The sequence below is a fragment of the Mus caroli genome, unplaced genomic scaffold, assembly GCF_978045245.1.
Source record: "Mus caroli unplaced genomic scaffold, Mus_caroli_1 scaffold_14, whole genome shotgun sequence".
In the NCBI taxonomy this organism is placed as follows: domain Eukaryota; kingdom Metazoa; phylum Chordata; class Mammalia; order Rodentia; family Muridae; genus Mus; species Mus caroli.
In genome coordinates this window covers 89,849,159-89,869,414 of record NW_028227269.1, presented here as the reverse complement: position 1 = coordinate 89,869,414, position 20,256 = coordinate 89,849,159, and the positions used below count along the sequence as shown (strand labels likewise).

The 20,256-nt window shown below is 44.6% G+C and overlaps 1 protein-coding gene and 1 pseudogene across 3 annotated transcripts in view; both read left to right on the top strand.

Annotated features, from left to right (window-relative positions):
* Ston2 (stonin 2) overlaps window positions 1-20,256 on the top strand; it is a 157,280-nt gene that overhangs the window by 103,960 nt on the left and 33,064 nt on the right. The gene's annotated exons all lie outside the window — the stretch shown is intronic.
* LOC110306876 (ragulator complex protein LAMTOR2-like) lies at window positions 18,590-18,929 on the top strand (annotated as a pseudogene).

Sequence of the window (20,256 nt, the reverse complement as noted above, 5' to 3'; positions counted from 1 at the left end):
TGTGTTCCTTAGTCCAGATCTTGGGAGACGTCATACACATGTGCTTGCTCTCTTGGAATAGACATTCCATGAATGGCTTACAGAGGCTCAGGGCTGCCCTTCCACCAGCTGATGGTGATTGTACTAGCCAGCTGTCCAGACACTTGAATTGGCCCAGCACAGATCAGACAGACCTATTCCCCATCCCCCGTCCCCACAGACCCATGACCAATAACAAGGGCTTTTTGTTTTAAACTAGAATTTAGATTGATTTGTTATGTAACTCACAGCTAACTGATACATTTGGTCTACCTGCTTGTGGTTCCTGCACACAATTTTGTGTCAACTAATGTCATCATAGAATTGATTTGGTCAGCATATGGGATTCTGTTACATTGGTGATGAGTGAGGCGTCCTCAATTTGAGTGTCCCCATTACCGTGATGGTTTTAACAGTATGGGCCTGTATCTTGTGTTAGGGTATTTCGTCAGTTATTTGTTGGGGACTTAGAATCTGAAGATCACAAAGTTCTGGTGCTTGACCAAGATTAAAAGCCAGTGACTGTGTGGTTTTGCCAATCCACTAGCTTGTCATTACTGCAAATACAATAATTCCAGTTTGTCCAGTACTTAAGCCAGTGACATTTGGTGTTTCCGACTCTGATAGTGACTCTAATTTTAGCTATAGAAATACACTTTATTGTTGTCTTCAGGGAAAGCACATTGGCCCTGATGCTAGATGGGGGGAAAAATCACAGATCCAGATTGATAATTAGAATTGTGTAATATTTCCCCTGTGTTCCCTGGAGCTGAGATCACGGGAATGTTTGCATGAGTCCTGGGCATTAAGAAGGGAATAGGAGTCTAGATCTATGGTATAGTGAGGAGAACTATCAAGCTCTCTTATTTCTATTACATGCTAAGGAAAAGCAAACACTATTTATCTCTTAACTACAGGTGGGCTCTTACTGTGTTGGATATACCAGTTGTTGCCACAAATAACTACAGGCTAGGTATACCTTTAATCCCATACGTAATTGCAGCTACCTGTGAGTTTAAGGCCAGTCTTGTCTACATAACAAGTTCCAGGGCTACATAGAGAAACCCTGATTCAAATATATACATAGACATATATATATATATATATCAAATACACACACACATATGCACAAGCACACAAACTGCCGGATCCCCGTGGCATACAATAATACCCATTTCCTTAACCTTCTGTGGGGAAAGGGCATGTGAAGAAACCATACCATTTCCTTCTTTGGAAAGGATCAAGGAGCCATTGTTGAATCCCCTGGCAGCCAAGAGGCAGCCAAGGTCCGCCTTTGGAGCGAATCTTCTTACTCCTGGTAACATGGAAGTCACTTCAGACTCCATTGGGATCTGTCTGATGAGCTTTCATAAGAAAGGAGTGCTGCAGAGAACTGGCTGACATCTCTATGGAATGCCTCCATCTCTACCCTCATTGTCCTCTCAGTCATAAGTGTGCAGGTCACTCTTTTAGCTGTCTCTTCTCCAACTCCAGGAGAGTAGCAGGAGGTGACATCGTTACCCCAGATCCTATGACATTCCTTCCTCGTCATTTTTATGTCTGGGTAAAAAGTGACCAGTTTCTATCTACCCTGGTTCTTGGGCTCTTTCACCAGATCCTGACTCAGACACTGTGGTTAAGATGTTTGGGCCGGTACTAGTGGCGCACGCCGGTAGGATTTGCTGAAGGAGGCAGAGGCAGGAGGATCACGAGTTCCAGGCCAGCCTGGGCTACACATTTTTTTTTTTTTTTTTTGCTGGGCGGTGGTGGAGCACGCCTTTAATCCCAGCACTTGGGAGGCAGAGGCAGGTGGATTTCTGAACTCGAGGCCAGCCTGATCTACAGAGTGAGTTCCAGGACAGCCAGGGCTACACAGAGAAACCCTGTCTCGGAAAAAAAAAAAAGATGTTTGGATGAGTGTCCTTTCCTGGGAGCTCATCCCCCCTTCTTTAACGGTAGCCTGAGCCTCTAGTTGAGGTAGGAGATCAGTGGTCCAGTGCCAGCTAGAGCGACATAGTTAGACCCTTCTCCGAGTTGGCTACCGCATGAGGTCCTTGGCCTGAGGATTGTAGTTCAGGCCGCTAGCCGGTAAGCTTCGCCTGTGCCATTCTGTGCTTTTGCTTCCATGTGTTTTGTCAGATTTACCTCACAGCCCAGCACAACTAAGATGCAAAGGATATCATGTAGTAGTCAGCTCAGAGCATCGTCTCACTATGTAGCTCTAGCTGGCACTGAACTCACAGAGATCTGCCTCTGCCTCCCAAGGGCTGGCTTGTTCCACTCCACCTTATTTTTTGAGACAAGGCCTCTGACAGGAATCAAAGCTCTTCTTTTGCTCACCCAGCGAACAGTCCCCCAGTCCCCTCTCTTCTCAGCTCTTTTGCTTGGCAGTCTGGTTGCTGCTGTCCTGTTTCACTGATAGCTTATGGGATAGCATTACCTACTTATGGTGTTTAGCCTCCTGAGAAACTCCAATTTCCCATGTCTGTGCTTCATGGGAAATGAGGAAGTTGAGCAAGGAGGTGTGTCTGACAACATGAGATTTCCACTCACAGTGTAAGGAAAGAAGGCTGGATTAGACTTAGGCCATTTCTAAGGTGTGTTTTCTAAAGCTGGTACCTTGACCCCAGAAATGACCTGGGATGTGGGAACTATTTCAGAGGGCCTGGACAGGGCTTCTTTGTGTATTTTCTGAGAACTATCTGGCGTTTCTGTTGCCGGGGACTATAAATGAGGGACAGGGCCTCAGGTTCAGCGATTGTGTGACACCATTCTCTAGCACAGTGACTGGTTCTCAACCTTCCTAATGCTAGGACCCTTTAATACAGTTCATGTTGTGGTGACCCCCCCCACCATAAAATTATTTTTTGTCGCTACATCATAACTTCAATTTTATTAATGTTGTAAATCAAAAGTTTGATTTAAATAAATGATGTGTTTAAACTAATTTGTGGGAGGCATGAGAGCTTTGGAGTGGAAATTTCTAGTGTTGTTGCTTGTCGAATGAAAGCTGGCAAGTTATCAAACCATTGCCCTCGCCCAGTGCACACAGCACTACTGTTAACTAATGGAGACTGAGATGATCATCTCGCATAGACTTGTTCTCTGGTGTTGCCTTTGCCGATACTGCATAATGTGTTGTGGTTTTAGCAATAACTTAACCTCCACCTCCTCCTTCATGCTTAACACCAAAGGCCAGGCCTGGCCTGTTTTCCATGAAAACACAGGACCCACAAAAGGATGTGTAACTCGGTGGGCATTGGGTGGATGGCATGATGAGATGCCAAGAGGACCGCACTGAGGTAAGCAGGGTTCTTCCCAAGTATTTCTGCCCCTGCGCAGGGGCAGGGAAGGGTTAATGTTCTCTCTGGGAACTGCAGGGATTTGGATCTGGATCTCCGCAGAGCTGCCTGAATCACATTCTTCCTGCTACTATAGCAACAGGTTGAGAATTCTGCCAGCATTGTCCCTGCCCACTGGAAATGCTTGAGTGTGGGTAACTTCATTGTCTGGGAGACAGCTGCTTTCTGCAACGACTTCTTCTTCGCAGAACCAAAACTGTTAATGCACATCTAGAGCTAAGAATCCTGGGCAGGCAGGGAGAAATATTTTGATTAGAGGGACATTTCAAATCTTTTGTCCCTTAAAGAAGTGTAAGGTGGGGAAGGAGCAGAGGTTTACTCTGTAAATAGCACATCAGAACATTTTTCTGCATTTTTCTTAAATGGGGCATTTCTTTTGAGAGAGATCCATGGTCACATTTGGAAACTGTCTTTTATTCTCTTTGCTAACATAGAAACAGGCAATGCTCCTGAATGACTGTTGAGTTTGGAGATGCCGGAATGGCTCAGGGTGTAGGTGGTTTTTCTAATATACCTGTGTCATTCACTGACAAGAGCTAAGAAAGAATGAGAAATGGAGAGGTTCTTTTTTTTTTTTTTCTGGATGGGGGGAGGGGGTGTCGTGATGGGAACACTGGGCAGGAAGGTCAGTGAGTGGTGTGAACTTTAGGAGAGGTTTCCCAAACACGTTAAAATGCTGGCCTGTTTGTTCCTTGGAGTTGCAGCTTGCGGTCTCTTTGGGGACAAGGAAAGCTCTGGACTTCAGAGCTAATTGTAGTTCTTACTGGGATAATGAATAAAATTAGTAAACCTTAATTTAAAAAAGTATGTATATTTGCGATTTGCCTCTCTATATATGTCCTTATATAGAGAGAGGTACCTGTGTGCCTGGTACCCATGGAGGCCAGAAAGGGGCATCAGATTCCATAGGCTGGAGTTACAGATGGTCATGAGCTGGAAATAGAACCTGGGTCTTCTGGAAGAGCAGCAAATACGGACTTTAACAACCATTTCGGCTTAGTTGATTTTACTGCACTACGGTAGGATTATTATCATTCCTACAACCCAGTGTTTCACATCAAGGCCTAGAGGATGGCTCGGAGGTTAAGAACACTTCTACTCTTCCAGAGGTCCTGAGTTCAATTCCCAGCAACCACATGGTGGCTCATAACCATCTATAATGAAATATGGTGCCCTCTTCTGGCCTGCAGCCATATGTGCAATCAGAACGCTGTATACATAATAAGTAAATAAATCTTTAACAAAACAACAACAAAAACTCCAGTATGTCGAGCCTTTTTTTTTTTTTTTTTTTTTTTAGAACAAGCACTGGGTTTGGGGGTTTATTACTAAAAATGCATTTGTAGGGGAGGGGAGGATCTTAGTGGTAGAGCAAAGCACACGCAAGCAAGGCCTTGGGTTTAAGTCCCGGTACCTCTCCCCACCAAGCATTTTAATTGTTTTTTATATTAAAGCCAAAACACACCATTTCAAAGCAGTCCAGGTTTCAGTATGTTTTGTAAGTGTTCGCGCCCCATCATGGAAGGCCTGAGTTCTCTGGTATTCCCTAAACTGCTGTCCTTGCCTATGTAATTATAGGGGTAGTGTGCCCCAGGCCAGAGCCCCATGGCTTATTCTAGCCAGTAGTGACTTTGGCAGTTGATATGGGGATTTTAATTCCATCATATAAATGAGAGAAAGTGATTTCTAGGCTCAGAAGTGGTGGTGCACACCTTTAATCCCAGCACTTGGGAGGCAGAGGCAGGCGGGTCTCAAGTTCCAGGACAGCCTGGTCTAGAGGGAGTTCCAGGACAGCAGATAGTAATGGGCTTTTTTTCTTTTTCTTTTTCTTTTAGTTTTTCTCCCCCCTCCCCTTTTTAAAAATTATTTATTTCATGTGAATGGGGACTCTGGGAAGGGCACTGTGTAGTAACCCTCAGTGGAAATGAGGTGAATCACTGTGCGCACCTAGCTTTATGGAAGGAAGGCCCATAAGAATCTGTCAGCCACAGCAGTCAAGGGTCTGGTGATTTGCTTCCCGTGTCTTTCGCCTCCTTCACCTCAGATCTGCAGCCTCTGGGCTCCTTATCACTGATCTGGTCATTAGGCAGGTTTTCATTTTCCTTGACTGGACCGAAAGGCCTTTGGGTCAGAATTTATGATGTGAGTGGGGCCTTGGGTGATCCCACAAGAGTATCAGAAGGGAAAAGGTAGGCAGAAGGGTTGGGGAGGAGGGAAAGGGGGCAGGAGATGGAGAAACACAGGACTGAGCCTTGGTAAATGTTCAGTAGGTCATAGCTAATCCTGCCCATTGCACCTGAAAACAAACAAAACAACAACAAAAACCCAAGGGACCATTTTGATTCTAAGCTCCATGGTTTGTCTGCCTGCCTGGAAGGAAGGGTGAGAATCCTCAAACAACCATCTGTAGTGGGATCCGATGCCCTCTTCTGGTGTGTCTGAAGACAGCTACACTGTACTCATAGACATAAAATAATTCTTTTTAAAAAAAGTTAGGGCAGGTAAAACTGGTTGTTTTTCTTGTAGTCCTCTCTCTAAAGAGTTAGTTATCCGAATGGATGTTCCTGGTGTCACCTTTTTCTTTGTTTGTTTTTTGTTTTTAAAGATTCATTTATTTATTATTTTATGTTGCTGTACAGATTTGTGAACCTTTGTGTGGTTGTTAGGAATTGAATTTTAGGACCTCTGCTTGCTCCGGTCAACCTCGCTCGATCCAGAGGCCCTGCTCGCTCTGGTCAACTCCACTCGCTCAGTCCCTGCTCGCTCCGGACCAAAGATTTATTTGTTATTATACACAAGTACACTGTAGCAGTCTTCAAGAGCACCAGAAGAGGGCGTCAGATCTCATTACGGGTGGTCGTGAGCCACCATGTGTTTGCTGAGGGTTGAACTCAGGACCTTCGGAAGAGCAGTCCGTTCCCTTACTCCACTAAGCCATCTCGCCAGCCCCCCTGGTGTCACTTTTACCAACACCCACTAGCACAGAAATGTCCATAGCCTGCCTATCTTTGTTTGGTCCTATAACCCACACTAAACAGATTAAGTTCTAGCCAGGTTCTAAGCTACTTCCCTGAGCCTCTTCAGGAAGAGTGACTAAAACAAGCACATACTATCTTCCTTATAGACAGGGATTTCAGCCAAGAATGGAAGGTATGCCTGATGGTGGACCTTACACCTCCTGCGCAGCCGCTACACACACATACACACACACACACACACACACACACACACACACACACACGTGAAGTTTATGGCCTTTAGACATAGCTGCATAGCCATGATACACACGTGTGTAGCTTATTTAGTTATGTAGAGGCAGTATGGTGTCGTGTTGGCCAAAGACCAAGAAATAATTGAGTTGACAAGCAGCCAAGTCCCAAGGCACACATCTTCCCAAGCAGTATGGCTGTCCCTTCCTTCACATCAGCAGTCATTAAGCTAGGTCCTGGTGCTTTCCTAGCCAATGCCCCTCGGATAGTTCAGACCAGGTTTGCTGTAGACGCTCTCCAGCTTCCCTAAGCTGTTGGCCTGTTTGTGGACTTATTCGGGAAAACGTAGTAAATCAGATCCATTTCTTTTCGGTGGGAAATCCTTTTTCAAACTCATGACAACATCTCTCTCATAGAATTGTCAGGAGACGCAAATATCTACCAGCGTGTATGTGTTTGTGTGTGTGTTTGTGTGTGTGTGTGAGGACTGGCACATTATAATAATTTTGTTATTGCTATTTGGTTTGGTTTGGTTTAAGGGTTTTCAAGACAGGATTTGTCTGGGTGGCCCTGGCTGTCCTGGAACTCACTCTTGTAGACCAGCCTGGTCTCAAAAGCAGAGACATGTCTGTCTCTGCCTCCAGAGTTCTGGGATTAAAGGAGTGCCAGCTGTTAAATTTTTTTGTTTGTTTTTAACAGATATTTCTAAGAGACAACCTTTTATCTTTCAGCCGTTTCCAATCGGAAACATTTCTTCCTATTTGGCATTTTTTTGGTATCGGGGTTGTATGGGAACATCTCAAGGGGGAAGAGGAGAGCTGAGCTGAGCAGACGTGGCCAGGCAGGAATGCGGCGTTGGAATCCCGAGCCCCATAGTCTCCGGCGGCTACACTGCTCTTGCATTATGCTATGCCACTTTTGTAGTTTGTAATACAACGTGTTAGAGGACTACAAACCCTTCTCCATCTTCCGAGAAGTCAATCTAGGTTCTGGGCTAACTTTCTTCCCTTCTCCACGTCCTCACATGCTTGCTCTTTAGCTCAGATCCTAGCCCAAACCTGACGTGTTGAACAGACGTAGGCATAGACGAGGAGGGAAGGCCGACGAGAGTTGCCAGAGGACTTCATGCTAGAGGCAGACAGGCAGTCACAGAACCACTTGACACTTAGAGGAAATGGCTTTTAGAAAGTCAAAGAGCAGATCCAGATCGACTCACAGGCATCCGACCCCAGAGGACTCTCAAGCTTGTGAATCACAGGGCCTGGAAAGAGGACACAGGAAAGGAAGCAGGACCTTTCCTGTTGTCTCTGCCATGAAAGAGCTGTCAGCACACTACAGATGGTCAGGAGCCTTCTCCATCCCTAGTCCTCTAACCCACAAACAGGGAGCACTAATGTTGTGTTAGTGCAGTGCTGGATCTAAAGCCCATGACCTGAGGGCCTGGCATACAGTAGATGTTAGCGTAATTAACTTATAGGTAACTCCCAGAGGCCAGTGAGGCTCCTTGGTTCTGTGTCACTTAAACTTCCCTACCATTGCTGGTGCTGCCATCTCACTGCTCATGCTGGCCCATCTATCTGCACCTCCACGGAGTCTCAGCTACTCATGGGTTAGAATTAAATGAGTCATCCCGAGGGTCCCCATACTGTATCTGTCATTGCCACTGATGGCGAAAGACGAACCATGCCAGTCGGCAGGTATGATGATTAGCAGGTAGCTGTCTTTGTAGTGACTGCAGGATAGCACCGTATATACATGCAACATGAACTCATATGTTATCATCATCTGTTCATCATTTGGGCCTCATCAAAGCTGGGCGAATTTTTAAAAATGCTTTCTAAAAACTGTCTGGTGGCTTGCATGATTACATTTCGTAATAAAAAGAAGAATGAATATGAGTCTGAGAAATATGGTATGAATTTATCCTGTCTGTACTCCAGGGTCTTCTGAACCATCTCCCTTACTTTAAAATGTAGAGTTGAAGATTTATGATTTTAAATGAACTCTGTAGCCAAAGGGCAGGGCTTCAGGGACCTGTGTACGCAGTCTCCTGGCCTTTGCCTTTCCCATCATTATCAGAGCCATTGTTTTGAACTGTAAGGATGATGACCTGTGTGGAAGATACTCAGATGACACCGCCTTTGGCTTAGCCTCTTTCTGTCTTTGGCACTTATATCTGACTGGCCGTGGGAAAACTCATGTCTGTTTTCAAAAGAGTCGGTAATGGGAAAATTTATAGTTCCTGTTTTTCCCATTGAGGGAATCCCATAGACTTTGTCTTTCTGAATATATAGCTTTAATTAAAACGGTATTATTCTTGCTCTCCTTTATTGTCCAGAGATTGACCTTGTAAGACTGCTACTTAGTAGAACTTCATCCTTTACCTCACTGGTCCAAGGAACGGTCAGCTCTGAGAACACACAGCCTAGATAATCCACTAAGTAACTTTTAAAAAATTCTCTTAACTAAGCAATGCTCCAAGTTTATATAGATTTAAGAAAGAAAGTAAAAGGCTACAAAGACAGTTAAGAGCACTGGCTACTCTTCCAGAGGACCTGGGTTCAAGTCCCAGTACTTACAAAGTAGCTTCACAAGCGTCTGTAACTCTAATTCCAGGGACTCCAACTCCTTCTGGTCTCCACAGGCACTGTGTGTACCTGCTACACAGATAAGTAAGACACCCACACACATAAAAATGTGAAAATAGGTGAAAAGAAAGCATAAAGAACTATTCGAAGAAATGCTGTCCTTCAAAAATACAATAATTGATAAAGATTCAGCAAAGCCTCGAACTGTAATTTAGATCTAATATTTGGTATTTCCTTCTTTGTTTAAAACCAGTAATAATTACTGTAACAACATCTCGATCCAAGCAGGAGCATGCACCAGACAGCGTGATAACTATTTCTCCTGAGATCATTTGATTTTCCTAGGACTGGGAAGAAAATACAAGTTTTCTCATTTTACCGCTAAAGACACTGAGACCCAAAGTTACTTAGTCTAGGGGGCGCTCGACAGTCTAGATCCAGGACCATAAAGCAAGGCAAGCAAATGCCAGCGAGCACTTGTACAGCTGGTTCTCCTATTGGGTCAGCCTGTTCTACCCGGCCAGTACTGTGCAGCAGGTAGCTGTCTGGAGATTTGAAGACATAGCCCACTAAAGCTTACCAGGGAGAGAAAGGCACCCATTCCTACTCTCCCAATGACCTCTGCACATCCATATAGAACCGCATTTTCTGGGCATGTCTGTTCCTTGAGAATGGCTCTTCCATTCACTCTTGTATTTTTTCCTGGTCTGAAAAACTGCCCATCTTTTCTGGCTCCCTCTACAGGCCGCAAGATACTAGACTCAGAGGCTGTTAGGCACCAAGAGGCTCTCTGCACCTGAGCGCCCTACTGCACACGGGGGCTGTGGTTGTGCTTTCTCAGCTCAGTCCTAAAAATAATTTCTGGTCTGATCTGAATTGCACAAATCCAGAGAAGATATCAGCCTTGATGGTGACTAATGATCATAATAATGGCTAAAATGTATAAATTTCTGCTTCGGAAGTCTTTTTTGAACCAATTTATACTCAGTAGACAAAAGCCATTCTTCTTCCTTACAATAATAAAATCAAAGACGTAATGGCTCTAGATATGGTCTCCTATTTATCAACCTCACCATGGCACACAGTATTAATCCTTCATGACACATTAAGAAATTTAAGCCAAGCTTCACTGTCAGACACCAGCCAAAGACAGTCGGATCCAGACTTCTACATTACACTGTCATGCCCCTTTAAAAACAGTTTGCTCATCAGCTTTAATTCCAACTGTTTTGAAAAAAAAAAAAAAATCACACTCACTCAATGCCAGGAGATGAAGCTTTGCCGCCACTTGGGCGGGCCGAAGACAGCGCTGGCATTCTGAAGGCACTTCCAGACAGATGCCGCCAAGGGCTGCCTCCTACTCCACTCGCCTCTGCCAGGGTTTCCATGGTTCGCCAGCTTGGGCACCTTCAGAGGCATAACGTGTACTATTTTGTCAGTCTCCCTGCTTAGCGGATGGCCCCAGAGGACTGGAGAGCATGCTCACTGGGATGAGTCCCCAACATCTTTCCAGTTACAGCAGTGTTTCTTAGCTGTGTGCCTCCCTGTGCCTGCTAGCTCTTACTTAGAACCCTTTTAAACTACCTAATTACTGTGTTTGCCCTGACATTTCAATAAATCAGCGCTTGTTAGAATAGCCACCAGCTGAAAGGACCCTTGGTAGGGTTCTTGGGCACAGCTTCGGGACTCTCTGCTGGTGCTCATTCAAGCGTTAGTGTTGTGTTGTGCTTATACTGTATTGGAGATGCTCAGTGTTAGCGACATTTCCCCTTTCCTCTTGGCCCTAAAGGCTAGTGAGAGGAACATATATTATTTCTCCTGGACATATCAGAAACCTGTTTTTAAAACTCATCCTGCTGTAATCATAGGCAGATGAGGCCCGAATTTCTTGGCGGTTAACTTTCTGTTTCTATAATGTTATTGTTCAGGCTGTGCTGGGTACCACTGTGGTTTGAATGTAGAAAGTCCCCGATAGGTTTGTGTATTGGAGCCCATCATCACCTGTTTGAGAAGGCTGTGGAACTATTAAGCCGGGGTGGGGGGGCATAATCCCGTCCTACTTCTTTGCTTCCTGACAGTGGCGATCATCTATATCACCGGTTCTCAAACTATGGATCACAACCCCTTTGGGGCTCGAATGACCCTTTCACAGGGGTTGCATATCAGATATCCTGCATATCAGATACATTATGACTCATAACAGTAGCGGAATTTCAGTTATGAAGTAGCAAGAAAATAATGTTCTAGTTGGAGGCATTACAACATGAGGAGCAGTACTAGAGAGTCAATACATTAGGAAGGTTGGGGACCACCGTTCCATATCCCTCCATCAACTGTAAGCCAAAATAAGCCCTTCCTCCCTTAAATTGTCACCTGTCAGGTCCCAGCAATAAGCAATACGGCCAGTACAGTCATGGGCATACATGGAGACCATCCAGGAAAGAAAGTGTGAGTTAAGGAACCAGTAGGCCTCTTTGGTTACAAGCAACAAAAATAAATATTGGCCAACGAGAAATTTTAAAGGGAGAGTTGTGGAGGAGCCAGGCTCAGAAAGGGACAAGAGCCCACACAGCTCTGTCCCCTTGGCAGGAGCCTATAGGTGGTTCCTTCTGAGCATCACCCTCTCGATGAATGAACAGCATGCATTTTTATTTCCATGAAAAAAAAATGTACATGAGGCAATTCCCAGGAAAAGAGCTTTATAGTAGACAATGCTCCCAAGTTTTTTTTTCTTTCTTTCTTTCTTTTTTTTTTTTCCGAGACAGGGTTTCTCTGTGTAGCCATAGCTGTCCTATAACTCACTTTGTAGACCAGGCTGGCCTCGAACTCAGAAATTCGCCTGCCTCTGCCTCCCAAGTGCTGGGATTAAAGGCGTGCGCCACCACGCCCAGCTCGTCAGACTTTCTAATAAAATGTCTTCTAAATGATTCTTAAATAAGACTCATAAAGCACTAACCATAAAGGAAAATACTTCATAAATTACCTCACTTTTGAATTTAAAGTGTCTGTTAATTAAAAGCCATCCTATTACAAAAATTAAAAGCAAATATACCACTATACAGGAAGAAAAGTTGCCAACAGGCATATCTGGCAAACCACTCACATGCAGAACATAAATTAACTTTGGGAATCAGCAGAAACATGGTAAACAGCAAACAAAGGCCTTATAAAGATAATGTCATGGGCTGGCAAGATGGTTCACTAGGAAAAGGTGCTCGTCATATAAGCCTGTTGACCCGAGTTCAATCCCCAGGTCCCATGAAAAGGGGGAAGGAGAGAACCATATGAACTCCACAGAACTGTCCTTTGACCTCCACATGCATACTGTGGGGTGCCTGCCCCACAGCCATACACTCTCACCATAATAATAAATATTCTTTTCAGAAGTACTTCATAAAAGAGGATAGCCAAATAACCAGTAAAACATGCACCACAGTGCTAGGCAACCCTCCTTAGTTACCAATGAAAGCCAGGTAACTCTACCATAAAACAAAGTGCCTAGACAGCATCACAGTTCAAGTGAGAGTGTCGGGCAGTACCGCGTGTTAGCAAAAATAAAGACCAACAGAACACGTAGACACTGTGTGCGGAAGCCTAAGTGAATGCAGTGAGTTTGCGTGCTAGATGATGGAACAGTCCTGTTTAGTATACTCAAATAATGTGTCTTCGTGTGTACCCAGGTATGTACAAGAGTGTGCAGTGGGGTACCAGCTATAACTGCCCAAATGCGGAAAATATCAAATATCGGTAAACATTCCAAGGGATAAACTGTCGCATTGGTGCATTTGAACACAATACAGAAATGTTCAAATGGCACATACGGTGTTAGTAGTCACGGTAGTGATTGTGAGAAGGGGAGGTTGGTCGGAGGAATGGGGGCATAAAGTGAAGTCACCTTGGGTTCTGGCTGTGTTCTGGCTTTGGATCGGTTTACAAACAAATCCAAACAAACGGTTTTGAAAATATGCATCAAGCTTTAAACACAGACAGGATTTCTGTTCTTTTCCGTGTGCTTGGTGTTTTAATAAAAGGTTTGCACAAAAGAAAAGCTAGGCATGACACTATAGGTAGGTAATCCCAGCCCTTGGGAGGTTAACTAAGGCAGGATGGTCGCTAAACTAGCCCAGGCTTGACAATAGAGATGAGTCAAGTGACAGACGGTTGCCTCTAGAAGAAAGGACTGGCAAACTCCAGATTAATCATATCAGTAAGAAAAATAGGAATTTGGGGCTTGAGAGATTGATTGTTCAGTAGCTAAGACCATCTGCTACTCTTGAAGAGGACTCTAGTTTGGCTCCCAGCACCCAAGCTGACAACCACCTCTCACTCCAATTCCAGGGAATGAAAATACCCTCCAGCCTCCAAGAGCATCTGCAATCACGGTACACAGAAACTCTCGAAGACACACCACACACACACACAGTGAGAGAGAGAGAAAGAGACAGAGAGAGAGACAGAGATGGACAGAGACAGAGAGACAGAGACAGAGGCAGAGACAGAGATGGACAGAGTCAGAGAGACTAAATTAATCTTTTTAAAAAAAAATAGAAAAATACCAATTTAACACAAGGAGTAGTTACTACGGGTTAAACTGCTCTGAATAAAACTGATGGAGCGCTTATAGAAGTAGGTTAGTAGGTTAGTGTTCACCCATCAGGTGACTGACTGAACTGAAGGGAAGCACAAGGGCTCCTGTTTCTCACAGAGGTGCTGGGACATGCACGTGTACAGTCCTGAGCATCTCTAAGCACCTTTCTCTGAATGTTCTACCTCAAGTCAATGAAGAGGACGGGTTAGAAGCTGATTAGAAACTTCTCGTCCAAAGACAAGCTGCCTAAGCTATTTTTTTTCTTCCCCTGTAGACCGTGAAGCCTCCGGTCGTGGTCTAAAGGATGAGTTGAGGCAGAGCACTGTAGAAGTTCATGTTACCTCATCAGCTCACAGGGGACACTGACAAACTGGGACAGATTTTTCCCGTGTTGATATTTGAAGCCTCTCTGGGGCTTCCCTGTGGCATGACCTCGTGTCATTGTGAATGGACCTGTTACAGTGTGTTGGTTTTGGTGGCGTGGTAACTCAAGCACTGGGGCAAAGGGCACTTCTGCTTATCTGTACCACAGTGTGAGGCTTGTCCCCACACCAACACGCCATGGCTTCCTTCTCCAGTGTTTACTCAGACGCACCTGCAAGTGAGCCCAGAGCCTGAGCCAGTACATATTTTCTGGGTGCCAGGCAATATTGTAGATTATAATAATGATGAATAAAAACAGCATAAAGATGGAAAAAAGATAAAAATGAAATGCTAGAGCCTTTACCTTCAAATTGTTTTTAGTCTGGAAATGAAATGCGTGTGTTTCTTCTGAGAGCTGCAGTTTTCCTTTTCTCCTTTTTCCCTCTACAACCTTTGCTCAGTACATATCATCTCACCCTCACATCTCATCTATGTCTCCTCTCAGAATAGCATTCCATATAAGCAGGCTAAAAGCCATTTGACCCAGTATGTCTCCAACAGAAGCCATGAGCTCATAATCTATATCTTCTTGTTCCCACTCACTCAGAGCCACTCCTGGCAGTGTGTGCTTTTAGTTATAATTTGCAGAAAGTGGTGTTTATTAGCTGCCCCTTCTGTGCTGGGCACTAGCCAAGCACTGGTCCACATTATCTCTAGCTGTTACCACATCCTACAAGGCATCATTTTCTAAGTGGGGGCCCTTTGGTTAAGCCACACAAGCTTTCCTCACACACGGCCTGTTCTTGGCACAGTACAAGGCTCCATTCTCTTCCTAGTGTCTCCTGTACCTCACAGAGCTATGTGAGGTATTTGCTCGGCTGATTCAATCCTGGAAACGCCCATCTGCCATCAGTTTGTCAGCTGCACATATGCAGAGCTATGTGCTTGGCGGAGGTTGGCAACGTGGGCATTGGCATCGTGGTCATGTTCCCTGTTCTTGTTTGACTAGGAGGTCAGTAAAGACACTTGCTTATAGATTCTGAGCTCATATTTTAGAAACACTTAAGAATTCAGCAGTGGTAGCCTGCTATGCTATCTTAGGTGCACCATGCCAATGCTGCTGCTATCTATATTAAAATCTTAGGTGCACCTGAGCCTTCTAGTCTCCGCAGGAAGAACCCTCCTGTATCGAGAAAGCTGTGCTACTTTGGCCCTACCTCACTAGGCTGGCTCCCTCTGAATGACTTGATACCTGTTGCTAGCTTCAGTTCTCGACACGTGCAGATGGGTATCCCATGCTGGTTAAGGTGAGTCTTGCTGTGAGCTGGTAGACAAACGCTTCCGAATGGATACTTAAGGGGCATCTGCTGCTCTCTCGTGTCCTATTCTACTCTCTCATAAACCACTCAGATTCAGACAGCTGCTGCTCAGTCCGCAGGGCTGTGCCAGAGGTTATGGCTCAAGCCCTGTTTAGTTGAGCAGGGCATCTCAAAGCTGGCAAGTCACTGTTGATTTCTGTTGATTTCCTGGGTGATAACAGTGAGGTTGAGATGGGCTCTTCTCTAACATCTCCTTGGCCGAGCATGCCAATGTGTACCATGACCAAGTTGTAGATCAGGACTTAACTCTGCTTGCAGGGCTACCAACCTCTAAAGAGCAGGTTTGGAGTTCACAGTGACTTTCCCAGTGGTGACTTTCTAAGTCTGCCTTCCAGATTCTGGGGGTTTAGCCACCTGATGCCATCGAGCTTTTGTGATATAATGTGGACATCGCTCTTACACTTGGCTTTGGGAGGTATGAGGAATGGAGACAGGCGTTAAGCTTTTTTATTTAGAGCGGCTGCACTTTGCTTTTGTAGACTAGGAACTCCTTCCCTAGAGAGCCATAAGTCCTTTATTGCTCGCTTCCTCTTCCCCAAAGGGAAGTGTCTCTTCCTTGCTGGCAGTTCCAGTGGGTTTTGTCCATGGCTCTAATGTCCCCACCACGGGACCAAAGTCACAGTCCTGTCCAAATAACATTACTACTTTTTCCTTTTTGATGATACATTCCTGGATAGATACATCATTTTCTCCATATATTGAAATGTTCTCAATATTTAATATATATTACAATGAACATCTTTTTTTGTTTTGTTTGTTTTGTTTTGTTTTGTTTTTCTTTTTCAAGACGTGATTTCTCTGTATAGCCCTGGCTATTCTGGGACTCGCTTTGTAGACCAGGCTAGACTGGAACTCAGAGATCCACTTGGCTCTGTCTCCATAGTTCTGGAATTAAAGGCATGCACCATGCCCCATCACATCCTGGTTTATCATCTCGTATTGATTATTAAGGTTAGAAACGTATTCTCAAGCTGAAAAGGCATCCGGCTTCCTGTTTGGATGCTCGCCTATGCTCTCAGCACTTGGAGGCTAAGGTAGGAGACTCTCCCGTTTACATCTAGCCTGGGCTACATAATGAGACCTTGTTTCAATGGGGGCAGGAGGTACTGGAAAGATGGCTCAGTGGCTAAGGACATTGACTGCTGCTTGCCATTGCCCATAGTTCTAGTCCGAGGAGATCAGATACCCTCTTCTAGTTTCTGTGGGCACCAGGTATGTGTGTAGGGCATATCCACACACGCAACCAAAACATACTACACATAAAATAAATCTATAGTTAAAAGAAAAAGGAAAACAAACAAACAAACAAAACCTGTTCTGTTTTTATATGGTATTTTACAAATGGCGTCTGTATGTCCTGCTTGGGCCTCATACCAGTTTTGCAGTGTAGAAGTTATTATTGCCGTGTAAAAGATATTATTCTCTGTAAAAGTAGAAGACTGAGACTCAGAAACCAAGTGAGATGCCAGAAGTGGGGTGCACACCTGCAGTCCCATTCCTCAGCAGGTCTTCATAGCCTCACCTATCCGGGGAGTTCAAGGCCAGCTCAGGGCCTATTAGATCCCGTCTCTCATCTCCCTTCATCCTCCCCCATGAAAGAAAACAAGTAAGTTGCTTGAGGTTGGGCAGTCGGGGCGACACTAAGTTGCAGCCGCAAGGCCAGGCATATGAGGTTACAGAGGCTAGCTGCAATGTCACTCTTTCTTGGCTCAGATCTTATCTCTCCTATGTGATTTTGGCCGATCACTGAACCACTGTGCTTTAGTGTCCCCATCCCTGGACATGGTTATAATAGGGCCTGTCCCAGGTAGGTGTCTCAGGGTTAAACAGAATCAATGGGGTTTCTCCTGGGACAGAATGCCTAGCATGGAGATGTTCAGCTAGGCTTGGCCTTGACTTCTGTCACATGCAAAGGTGAGGTGGCAGATACCACCGACTGCTCTGCTGCCTATTTAGCTGCAAAGGAGATTCAAGATGATCCCTAGCCAATGCCCAAGCACAGAGCACAAGGCTACTGTTTTAAAGAATAGAAGGCAGTAGTCAGTCGACATTGCACAGAGTGTCATAGCTGGGCAAGAAGCTTTAGACTTGAAAACAGCAGCCTGATGGCACATCCTGCCCTTGTCTACATAAGCGCCTGCCCTTCCACATCAGCAGAAATCAAATCTCCTTCATTAAACCAGCCCATCGCCAGCATCGCTCATCCTTTATCCAGGATCCTACTCTGTTGATTGTCCTATGACCTGCATAGGACAGAGAAGGCCAAACACTGCACACACTTCTCAGAATTGATAATTGAATAGTGTGTTCTCCGCCCTCTTCAGTGGACCCTGTGTGTCTGCTAGCAGTCTAATCAGACACTGCCCACAGCCCCTTCTGTCTATTCTGTCTTTGCATGGCTTGTTTTTTTAAATGATGTGTGTGTGTGTGTGAGAATCCCATTCAGGGTGTATTTCATTTTGATTTTTGAGACAGGATCTCATGTAGTGCAGGCTGGCCTTGAACTTGGCCCATAGTTGAAGCTGGCCTTATCATGGTGCTTCTATCTCCTAAATGATGGAGTTATAGAAACATTACCACCATGCCTAGCAAGCAGGCTTTAGTACTGCACTCACAGAATACTCCCCACACGTGTAGTTTTGGATATTTGTATATGGAATGTACAGCTTGGATATGACACACTTCAGCTGTGATATTGATCATCACAAATTTGAGTGTTTTTCATCATTTGTATGTATGTATATCTGTATCTGTGTGTGCCTTCCAAATATTCTACACTTTGTTCCTTAAAAGTCAAGGGATTTAATATTTATATACTTATAGGAAGAAAATGTTACTGATTTTAGAACACGGTGACTTGGATCATGTATACAACTACTGTGCTTTAAACTGAGTTCGAATACACTGCTACTTTCAATGCCCTGGAATCCTGAACTGAACTCAACCGAATCTCTTAACTGAAGCAAAAGCACTCTCACCCTGTGTTCCTAGTGACAGATGTTGAGTTAGTATTAGTCCAGAGTACGTTAAACTGGTGCTTTTAACATTAACACTTGGCAGGTCAGGGTTAAAAGATGTGGACATGCTGTGTCCCAACACTTTGATGCTGGTACTAAACCAAGCCAACACCGAAGGAGTCCAAAGCACTGGATATAGGGACACTCACGGATAGATGCCTGGGTAACCGAGGTCATTGCCTGTAACATCTGAGCTGCTTACAATTGAATGAGAACCAAGCATTTAATGAAGACGATCTCAAATTTATCCTCATGAACTACATGGACAGCCATGTACCTGTTTCCCCGACCTTCTGCCAAAGAGACTTCTGCCAAAGAGACTGTAGGCTTTGGAGTGCTCAGGCCAAGGCCCAGGCTCTGGTGCAGTACCAGGAGGACCCCCTAACCCTAGTAGTCGTCTCATAACAGTGTGACAGAAGCTGCAGTCAGGAAGGGACGGGGTCCTGGAAACACCTTTTTGGGCTCGGTACAGGAAGGTGGGAGTAACTCCAGAGGGGAGGGAGAGGGGGAGGAGGAGAAAATATTAACAATTGGACAGTTCTGGAGCCACGAAGTCCAAAATGAAGGTGCCAACAGGTTCTGCATCTGTGGGGATGCTAGTCTCTACCTCCAGCGTAGCACTCTGAGCTCTTTGGGGGCTGACAAGAAAGAACAAGCAGAGGGCAAAAGGGCCTAGTAGTTTCCCAAAACCCTTCTGTAAGAGCTCTGTGTTGTACCTGAGAGCCAAGCTCATGTGACTGACTTAGGTCTTAAAGATAAGACCTCATAAAACTGTCACACTGGGTCTTAGATTCCAACATTGCACGTGGGTGGAGTGCGTACATCCAAACCATTAAGGACAGGCGTGGGTACGTTACGTGGCACCTGTTGTTTCGGGGTGCATAAGTTCCATGGGTGTGCCCTTACACTTCCTGCTCTCCTCTGACATCACTTCCTTCCAGAATATTCATCATTTCTAAGAAACTCCAAAAGGCCATAATGCCTTTGATTTGTTACATAACACAGCCTATTATCACAGATCCATAGCTGTAGACAAGTTTAATTCAAGAATACTTTCAAATAACTATCTTATCTCTCTCTCCCTCTTTTTTTTTTCTCCCAGATAAGTCTGCTTTCTAAATTTTCTGCTTTTCTGTTAAGACACTATATTTGCCCATCTGGGTCTGACTCATTTGAACAAAATAATGAGGGGAAACTCGTTTGTAACCTGAAACTACATTGCTCGATCCCTGTGAATGAAGGAAAGCAAGTCTGTGCACGTTCTTTCATATTTACTTCCAAATAACCGCATGGACCAGAGACAGTAACTGTTCCATGTTATGGTGAGCATACTGGAAGCTCTTAGCAGAGCTGAGACTGAACACAAACCCTTCTGTTCTATGGCTTTACTTAAGGCCCTACAATGCTAAATCTCTAATCTAAAAGATCTCTCATCAAGATCTTTCCCCCAAAGTTCACAGAGTTAAAGAAAAAAAGAGGATAATACCAAATACTTGCATAATGTTTACCACATATGTGGTATTTTCATATCACACACACACATTTCAGCTTAGGTTCACCCAGGCCAAAGATATTCACTTCTTTTCCCAGAAAGAATCTCTGGTACAATAACAAAACTCATTACTTTCAAACTAAGAGTTTCAGATGTGTCTTTTGTATTGCTCAAATAATAATAGAGCCGTTCTATTGCCTTGTGGAAAGTGTGAGCATCAGTTAAGAAGAGTAATGAAGC